Here is an 8,443-nt window from a genome sequence, read left to right as displayed (position 1 = left end):
GGGGTTTCACCATGTTGGCCAGGCTGGTCTTGAACTCCTGACTTCAGGTGATCCACCCGCCTCGGCGTCCCAAAGTGCTGGGATTACAGGCGTGAGCCACCGTGATTGGCAAGTCAGTGATTTTGCACACAGCATTTGCCTCCATGAATTTTGAGTTTCATTTTTTTCAGATACTATTTTACCTTCTGTATTTTGGGGTCAAAGCAGGAACATTAAAATGTGTTCTTTCCCAACTTGATTTTGGTCTTTTGGTGAAATACCATGTCTTGCCTGTTTAAATGCCTGTGTTGTCTGTAAATCTCATCCATGATCTACATATTCAAGAAGGGAAATAAAATTTCCGACTTTTATCTGAAATACCATTCATAAGAAATAGATTATTGGCTAAAAATGTTTAAAGTACAGATGATCCAACTGTGTGATCCAACTGTGCAGATTGAGCAGTATTACTGAACACTCTCTAAAATGTGGATTTTGTTTTCCACCCACTTTCTATCCCAAATTATTTTCCTCTAGGTTATCTAACTGAAATGTGTATTCCTTCATAGTTTCCAAGCTAGTCCCTAAGGAAACTAGTCTGCTACAAATTATTTTTTTTAAATAGTCTTGTCTTAACCTGAGTATAGTATCCCTTAAAACTTTTCCTCTAAGATCCTTGCATCACACTACTAAAATGCTCCCAATTTCCAGATTTTCATTAAATAATTTCTTGCCTTCAAATGTACTGTATGACAGAGTTCAGAGATAAATTATTCTAACTACTTCTTCTCCTGTAATGTAATTCAGTCAATAACTCTTAACTATGATCATTATATATGTATACACATACATATGTGTACATATACATATATATGCACAAATTCAGTCATGATGCACATAGAATTCAGAGAAACATAGTATAAAGTATACCAAATAATTCCCCAAGGAAAATAGCATTTGTTCATCTACTCATGCAGTCTTTATGAAGTGCCTGCCGTGGATCTGCAACTTTGAGAGGCACTGGAGATGCATTGGGAATAAGACAGGCATGGTTCTGGTTCTTACACACTTGCTCTGCAGTGTGGAAGACGGACATTGATTAGATCATCCCAACACATTATAGAGGGTCACTCTTAAGGGATGTACAGAGAACACCATGGGACATCTGAAAGCTGGAGCATCATCAGGACTTCCTGGAAGAAGCAACATTAAGCTATGAAGGAAGGAGAGAACAAAAACACTCCAGGCAGTCTGTGAGACTGATGTCTAATGCCGAGAGCCAGATTGTGGAGGAACTGGTAAACCTTCTTAAAGAGTTTGGATTTTATCCTAAGAGGAAATACCAACCAATGACAGATTTGAAGAATGTGTGTGTGTATGTGTGTGTGTGTGTGTGGTGACCAGGCTTAGATTTATAGTTTGGAATACAGTTTGAAAAGATTATTCCAGATGAATTTGGAGAAAGACTGAAGGGAAGCTAGATTGGAGACAGTTTAAGGGTATATGTGATATGGTGTTGGCTTGTATTAGAGAAGTGGAGAGAAAGAGAGAGAAGAGGATGAATCTGAGGGTCATTTAAGATATCAAATGGATAAGACTCGGTGGAAATCAGCTGTAAGAGGTAAAGGAAAAAGGAGAGTCCAGGATGATTCCTGGCTTGAGCAAATGAGTGAATTGAAGTGCCTTTTAATGAGAAAGGGGATAGGTAGAGGAAGTAGATTCTCAGAAAGGCCAGGGAAGATGAGTATTTCCACTAGATATGTTGAATTTGAGGTGTCAAATATGTAGCAGTAGATATGTCTAGTGGGCAGCTAGATATATGAGCCTGGAACTGTGAAGAGAAATCTAGGCCAGAGATACAAGTTAGGAATGATCAGTCTGTTGTGAGTAAATTGATGTCTTGGGAGTGGTCAATATCTCATAGAAGGTAAAATGAGAAAAGAAGAATGGCTAAGAAGGAGCCCCGAGGAACCCATCATTTAAGGAATCATTAGAGGAGGTAGAAGTGAGCAAATGAGACTGGCCAGATAGACAGGAAGAAAACTAGGAGGGCTGGGGCCAGAATCAATGAAAAGAAGCTTTTAAAAAAGAGTGTATGAGCCACACTGTCAAATGTTGCTGATAAGGGCTGATGTTTCCTTTAGGATTTGGTAATACATGGGTTGTCAAGGGAAGTTTCAGTGGAGTGATAGAAGTAGATTTTAGTGGGTTCCCCAGTGAGTGAGAAGTGAGGAAGGAGAAGCAAGGAGTGTATATAATTAAAACATTTGTTGTGAAATGGAGTTAGTGGGTGGGATGGGAGCTGGAGGGAGGAGTGTGGTTTAGGGAGTGGTGATGTTTGTTTGTTTTTGTTTGTTGGATAGGGAATGGTCATGAATGTTTAAATGCTCATGGAAGTTATCTCATAAAAAAAGGTTGAAGGAACGAGAGAGAGGAATAATCAATAGATAGTTTAGTCCTTGAGGAGGCAGCCAGAGATGATAATAGTAATAAAAGTTCTTCCCTTCTTATTCAGTAACAGTTCTGAGAGCATGATTCCATTTAATTCCTACACAGCCTCTCTTAGAGAGGTACTTTTTATTTTTATCCTGTTTTTTTGAGATAAGGAAACTGAGGCATAGAATGGTACTGTGAGTAACCAACATCACATAGTAAGTGGTGGAGACAGGATCAACACTCAAGCAATCTAGCTTGAGACTTGCACCATTAACCACAATGTTTTATTGTGGGGTCCACAGCCTAGCTGAAGACTTAAATAGGAACTATCCACCCTTGCTACAGTAACTGAAGAGAAGGCAGATGGAGCAGGTACAAATGCAGGTGTCAGCTTAGTTAGCATCGTGAATTTCCTGGAGATGCCATAACAAATTTCCCCAAACTGGGTGCCTCAGAAATAACAGAGATTTATTCTGTCAATGTTTTAGAGTTCAGAAGTCCAAAATCAAGGTCAAGGTGTAAGCAGATTTTCACTCCTCTGAACAGGTTTCTCATCTTGGGGCTGCATACTTCCAAACTCTGCCTCTGTCTTTACCTGGCCATCTTTTCTGTGTCTCAGATCTCTCTCTGCATTTCTCTGTAAGAATGCCTGCCATTGGATTCCAGGCCCACCCTAAATCAACAATGATCTCATCTCAAGATCCTTACATTAATTACATCTGCAAGATGCTTTTTACAAATGAGGTCACATTGACAGGTTTTAAATGTTAAAACCTGGGCATGTCTTTTTGAGGTCCACTATTCAGCCCACTGCAGTTAGGAGATTGGATGAGTTTCTGACAAGTGGACTCGATAATTTCTATGAGGTAAGAATATGGGTAATTTTCTGAGAATGTGCCCCAATGTAGAGGGATCAAACATATAAGGGGAGTGAAGAAACCCTGAAGTATCATTATTGAAATCTGAAGAGTGAGCTGACTAGAAAATGTAGTTTGTGGAGCAGTGTGGAGAACCAGATGAAGTTTATTATCATGAATTTGTAGTTGTATGATTTTCTCTAGCAGGGATTAGCAGCCCAGGTGCAAACACTGAGGAAGCTGAGAGTTCAAGTGTCTAGAGCCTGGGAAGAGGGGGTGTGGGAGAGAAGGAAGGACAAAGGCAGAGGGGGTTAGGATACTGGCAAGTGGCTTTCAATGGAAGGCCACAGAGGTGAAGTTAGGTGGGCATGAAATTGAAGTCGTATAGAGGACTATTGGGTCGGTCAAAAGCAGTCAAAAGAGTGGGAGTAATTGAGTGAACTCGCTGTATAACGATACTAGGCCATTTTCCAAGTATAGAATATTTAATTTTATTACTGTAACACAAAAAATAACCTGGATTAGTGGTTGCAGTAAAGACCAAAAGAAGTTTAATGGATATAGAAAACTCAAAGAAAAGAGAAGACAGGATTCTGGACAGGCCACCCATGTAGACCCAGAGTCATACAGAAAAATGGCAGAGCTCGGGGTGACTCTGTGTGTGTGTGTGTGTGTGTAGGCCTTGGCACATAAGATGACAATTTATAACAAAGTCATTATTTTATTGTGGGTTCATGATACATTTTTTATTATCACACTCCTATCACCATATCTGGCCACTATTTTATACTAGGCACTGTGCTGAGAGATGGCGAGGTTGCAATAAACAAGACATACGAAGTCCTGACTCTCCAGAGGAGTGTGTTCTAGTAGGAGAGACTGACAAAAAGAAAAGAAACAGAAACAAGTAAACAAAGTTGTTGTGGTTTGTAATGAGTTTGTTATGAAGGGAACAGATAAGAGATTGCAGCAGAGACTGATGGGCAGACTAACTTTGGTTAAGATGAAAAAGAAGCCACTTTCAGTTGGTGACATGAAAAGTAGGGAGATGAATACTCCAGGCAAAGGGCTGCTACAACAAAGTGCTACAGACCTGGTGGTTTATAAACAACAGAAATTTATTTCTCACAGTTCTGGAATCTATGAGAAATCCAGCCTTGGGAAGTCCAAGGTCAAGGCAGATACAGTGTGTGGTGAGGGCCCACTTGCTGACTCATAGATGGCTGTGTCCTCATGTGGTGGAAACAAGAAACAAACTTCCTTGTCTCTCTTTCATAAGAGCACTTATGAAATCCCATTAGGGATCCCATTAAGGATCCCAACAGGGAATGGTTTTGCTGTGTCATAGATTACCATTTCTGATCAGCTTCACCAAGGTATTCTTTCTTGCATCCCAAAGTGATACTATCCATTTTAGATTGTATTTTCATTACTGATGATACCAGAGACTTTGCCTCCCGATGGCTCCACCCCATTGCATTGAGGTTAGGATTTCAACATAGGAATTTTGGGGGGACACAGACATTCAGACCATAACACTAGCCAGGGCTGACACTGATCTGTTACTTGACTCAAGATAGTGTGGAGTGGGAGCAAAGGTGACCCTAGGGGCCCCATGCACATTTGGGTTACATTAATTTTTTTGTTGTGAAATAAATTATACATACCCTAGGGTATATGGAATGTATATGAACCATTTAGAAAGTATAATTACAATAATAAAATAAGCACTCAAAATCCTACCGGTCAGCTTAAAATGAGAACATCACCAGTTCTTTGAAGACTCTCCGGTGAACCTCATCAATTGCATTCTTTCTCAGTCCCTAGGGATGGGTAACCAATCATCCCCTGTCTTGTTTATAGTTTAATTTCACATATAGCTATCCCCAAATAATGTATTACTTTGTTTTGCTTTTGAAACTTTATATAAGTGGAAACATATTCTTATATGAGTTGTTTTTGGCCCCTTTACCATTGTGTTTTGAGGTTTATCCATGTTCTTAAATATACAAGTTTCTTTTCATTAATGTATAATGCTCCATGGTGTGAGTATAACACAATTTATTAATGCATTCTGACTTTGATGGACATACAGGCTTTTTTTCCCAGGTTTTTTGTCTATTATAAACAATGCTGTTGGAATAATTTCATATCTCCTAGAGCAAGCAATTTCAGATTATACACGTGGGATTGGATTGCTGAGTCATAGTTTATATTCCTCTTCAGTTTCACCAGGGTATGCTTTCTTGCTTTCCAAAGTAATTCTATCAATTTTAGGTTACATGTTTATAACTGATAACACCAGAGACTTTGCAAACTGGAGAAAGAGATATTACCTGGTAGCTACCTATAGCAATGGCCACAGTGCAGGAAATGGGTGGAGACTCCCAGGCCAGTGGCAGTTTAGTCTTGACATTTTCCTCTTTGTTTCCTTTCTTCCTTCCCTGACTCCCATTCTCAGAAAGGAAATAGCTCTCATCACACGAATGTGTTCTGAAGGCTTTTGAAAAGCTGAGAATGTCAGAAAACAAGAGATTCAAGTTAGAGGCAGAAATGAAAGAACATTCCTTTGCACACAGTTTTCGAGGGTCTAGAATGGCCATCAAGCAATAGATTGGAGTAGGCTGACTTGCAAATGTTTTGCTCAGAATTCCTGGCCCTAGAATGGAAGTGTTTTTTGTAGCCATGAATTCTTATAGTCACAGTAGGACTGACTGTAAGAACTGCATGCTTTCTAATCTCTTGTCCACAAAGGTCATGGGAATCTGGATGTAACCCTACCTGAAATTCTGGTGCCTTGACACACAGGCCAACCTTACCCTGCATTTCCTGGAGTAAGCACTTGCTACTTACACACCTTCCTTTCTCTGTCCTCTTTTCTCTAAAGGGTCAGCCATGAACCATTCACATTAGAAAAAGAGCTTCTAATCCTCACAACATCCATGAAAAGTAGATATTGTTCCCACATTAGAAATGGGAAAACTAAGGCTCAGAGAAGTGAGTAACTTGCGCAAAATTTCATAGCTTCTAAGAAGCAGATTTGACAGTCAAAGCCACATCTGTCTAAATTCATCTGTTCTCTTTCTCTCTCTGGCTTTCCCTGGCCCTCTAATTCTTGGTATTGTCATTTATAACCATGTGGCTCTTAACAAGTGACTTACCCTGTCTCAGCTTTAGATTAAAATATAACAGTTCACATAGGCACAATAAATGTTTATTAAAAAATGAAAATCACTATATGGACTTACATTCTAGTAGGGAGCAATGTTGTGGGCCTGCAAGGGTCGTTCCCTTGATGGTATTACTGTTTTTATATTTATCTCCTAAATCTAAGCTCACAGCCTCTGGCTAAGCATGTGAATTTAGCTTGTTCTACAGCTGATATGTGCCTACTATTAGGTAGGTCTTTGCTATAAAGCATGTTCCAGTGTATTGTTGCTTATCTGTTATTTTACTTTCATACTGTTTTGCCGACTGGGAGCATATTTCCTCTCATAATGGTCACGATTTTTAGTGGAGGCTTTCCCAGAATATGCTGTTACCAACTTACAACATACTCTGGCTCTGATACTTGTCTCAGAGAAGCAGTCAGGCTTGGCAGCACAACCAGCACGCCAATAGCCTGTTCCCTGGGGACACCGCTATCGCTGCCTCCCAGACACTTTACCTCTCCAGTTGCACCTCAGCCTGCTAACAGGGGAGTCAAAAGCAGAGAGGAGGCATCAATCGAATGTGGGAAAAATAACAAAATCAGTTTCTAGCTTGATGTGGGTTGGAAAGATCTGTTGCCGCCACCTAAGATGCACCTGGAAGATAAATTATTCAGACTTTTCTCCTGCATAACCTTCTTGCTGCCTCCTATGTCATCACCATCTCACCTGCTTTCCTCCTGCTCTCCTGGGCTGGGGAGAGAAGTGTGCTGGTGGTTCTCCAATGGACCTCTGAAACATTGGGAAGGTCAAGGCTGTGATCTCAGGGGTTGTTCTCTGTAACCAAAAATACGTTACTCTCAAAACAGAAAATTGAAATAAAAGATTTTTAACTCTTGTAATAATTGTCATGCCACATGAAGAAAAATGTTAGAAGCCTTGTGTTTCAGTTCCTGTTTGCATCTGGCTGCCCTATAACACTGTGTCCTCTACTTTAGTAAATAAACTGGGGGGAGCATTCCAAAGAATAGTAAAGATTACAAAGGATGGGAATAGATGAGAGACCAGAGGTTTTACATAGTCTAGAACAGGGGCTAGGACACTTTTTCCATAAAGGACCAGAGAGCAGTATTTTGGGTGTTCTGCGTCTTTCCGTCACTGTCGAATATTACTATTTGTTTTTATTTACAATTCTTTGAGAATGTAAAAAGTAGTTTTAGCTTGGAGTCCATATCAAACTGCATTGCAGGCTGAATTTTGCTTGTAGTCTGCCAAGCAAACTCTAGAAGCTCATTCTCAGTTTTACTATGACAAAATTTCATTTTAAAAAAAGAGAGATGTAATATGGCAAGTTTTGAGAGGAAGCAATGAGCAGAAATATTAGGAACATGCATTAATAATTAGGTAAGAATTTCTAGAAGACAGAAATGAAAGGGAGGACAGAGATTATGGGGGAGTAATTGAAAGGAGCTAGGGGTGTGAGAAAGAGACAGATATGGAATGAGAATGGAACAGAGTCTTGAGCAAAATAGAGAATCTGGGAAAATGGAGTAAATGAGGTAGATTTTCTCCTTAGCATACTTAGTGGCAAATATACCCCAGCCCTGCTGTGTAATAGAGTGAATTTGCATGGGTATTTGAGAAAAAAATCTACTCATATATTGTTTATAACTACAGTCTTCTTTTGACTTTACATGGCAGGTCGTAGGCCTTTACTTGCTTTCCTGCTACCTTCCAACACTGTGGTTTAGCACTTGTTCAGTTAGCTGTTGTGATTTAAAAAGAATGGAAAGTGTGAAACACCGCTTGTTGCAGGTTGGCGAGGATTGGTGGGTGGGTGGAAAGGATGTACAGCAATAAATCTGGGCAGCTTTCTGTGGATTGTGAAGCAAATGCACTAATATCAGCCATCTAACTTTTGCCAAACTATGAATCTTTTTTCCCAGATACTTAACTATCAGAAAACACAGATGAAGAAAGAAGAACATCTGAACACAGACTGAGGTAATAGAGAAAACAAGG

Source organism: Mandrillus leucophaeus, unplaced genomic scaffold, assembly GCF_000951045.1.
Source record: "Mandrillus leucophaeus isolate KB7577 unplaced genomic scaffold, Mleu.le_1.0 Scaffold1034, whole genome shotgun sequence".
Lineage (NCBI taxonomy): Eukaryota > Metazoa > Chordata > Mammalia > Primates > Cercopithecidae > Mandrillus > Mandrillus leucophaeus.
The sequence above is the reverse complement of the archived record's forward strand: the minus strand, read 5'-3'. Positions refer to the sequence as shown.